Source organism: Scylla paramamosain, chromosome 13 (genome assembly GCF_035594125.1).
Source record: "Scylla paramamosain isolate STU-SP2022 chromosome 13, ASM3559412v1, whole genome shotgun sequence".
Lineage (NCBI taxonomy): Eukaryota > Metazoa > Arthropoda > Malacostraca > Decapoda > Portunidae > Scylla > Scylla paramamosain.
In genome coordinates this window covers 10,397,712-10,400,000 of record NC_087163.1, presented here as the reverse complement: position 1 = coordinate 10,400,000, position 2,289 = coordinate 10,397,712, and positions in this window count along the sequence as shown.

Sequence of the window (2,289 nt, the reverse complement as noted above, 5' to 3'; positions counted from 1 at the left end):
GCCATCATCGCAAAAGAAGAATACCTGAGAAAAATGGACTCCATTCTTTCTGACACCAAGAAGTTTGAAGCAATTACAAGAAATCTAACAGAGAACATCAAAAAGAATATGAACGCTATGGTAATTACCATCAACTCCATCCATGCCGCCCAAAATTTCCCAAACTCTCCGGGGATTTATCCCCTGGCTACGCCTACGGAAACATAAAGAATCACAAGCAAGGAAACCCACTCCGTCCGATATCTCGCAGATCCCGACACCAACCTACATCATAGCCATGAGACTCAATGAGATCCTTACATCTTACGTCCTATCCTGCTACTCACTGACATCCACAAGTGACTTCCTGTAACTATTAAGTCTTCCCCTCAAGCAGAAGACCACATCGTCGCCTCACTCAATGTCGAAAGCATCTTCACCAATGTTCCAGTAGAAAGAACAATCAAGTACATCCAGATAGAGTCTACAGGAATGAATACACCCCGAAGCTCAGCATACCAGAAGACAGGCTGAAGAATACTACAAATCTCAATCAGAAAAGCGCCCTTCACCTGTCCACACAGCAAAATGTACAGACAAACTGACGGAGTAGCAGTGGGAATCCCACTTGCAAACTTCTTCATAGGAGAGATTGAAACCAACACGCTGCAAAACATGTCCCTCAGTATTCTGCCGCTACATCGATGACATATTCGTCCGGGTCAAGAACATAGAAGAGATCCAGAACCTGAAAGAAAGACTCACCAGAGCCTTTGGCCTTAACTTCACATATGAAGAATCGAAGGAGAGCCGTTTGCCATTTCTAGACGTGCTGGTGACTGCACGCAACTCAGATTTCTCCACCAAGGAAACCAACCAAGGACAATGCCTCAACGAGACAGCGAATGCCAACAACGCTACCTACAGTCTAGTATCAACGTATATGTCCGACGTGCCCTCACCCACTACTCCTCCTGGGACTCAACACACTAGGAATTGCAACGCATCTCACAAGTCCTCATTACAGTGAAGTGGACGAAGTCATCAAGAATACCACCAATAAATAGCACCCCAGTGCCAAACATCCACCCCCACAAAATAAAATCAAACTGTTCTGCAAGAACCACATGTCCACGGAATATAAAGCAGGTGAAAAAGCCATCAAGAATATAATCAAGAGAAACGTCAAACCAACAAGCGCAGATCAAGCAATCGAATTCACCATATATTACAAAACCCAGAAAACATCCCCAACTCTTCATTAAAAAAAAAAAAAAAATGCAAAACCTAATACGTCTCTACAGGCAGTAGCAAATGCACTACTGAGGACTGTGGACCTCAGTCCTACATTGTGATGATGACAACTACACTGTCGAGAAGACTGACCCGCCATCTACAAACCGGACCCATCAAGGAACACTATCGCACCAAACATGAAACAAGCATCTTGTTTGATGTTTGTTGTCTTGGAGATACGCCCAACATTCTTGACCTTTTCCTGACCTCCAATCCTTCTGCTTATGCTGTCACCCTTTCTTCTCCGTTGGGCTCCTCCGATCAAAATCTCATATCTTTATCTTGTCCTATCGCTCCAATCCCTCCTCAGAATCCCCCTAAGCGAAGATGCCTCTGGCGTTTTGCCTCTGCTAGTTGGAGGGACCTGAGGAGGTATTTTGCTGATTTTCCTTGGAATGACTACTGCTTCCGTGTCAGAGACCCGTCTCTGCTGAGCGAATAACAGAGGTGATAGTGTCTGGCATGGAGGCGTACATTCCTCACTCTTTTTCTCGTCCTAAATCTTCTAAACCTTGGTTTAACACAGCTTGTTCTCGTGCTATACATGATAGACAGGTGGCCCACAAAAGGTACTTAAGCCTTCCATCACCAGAATCTCATACACTTTATATTTCTGCCCGGAACCATGCCAAGTCTGTTCTCCAACTAGCCAAAAACTCCTTCATTAACAGAAAATGTCAAAACCTTTCAAGATCTAACTCCCCTCGTGACTTCTGGCATCTAGCCAAAAATATCTCCAATAACTTTGCTTCTTCTTCTTTCCCTCCTCTATTTCAACCAGATGGCACCACTGCTATCACATCTATTTCTAAAGCTGAACTCTTCGCTCAAACCTTTGCAAAAAATTCTACCTTGGACGATTCTGGGCTTGTTCCTCCCTCTCCTCCACCCTCTGACTACTTCATCCCAACTATTAAAATTCTTCGCAATGATGTTTTCCATGTCCTCGCTGGCCTAAACCCTCGGAAGGCTTATGGACCTGATGGGGTACCTCCTATTGTTCTCCGAAACTGT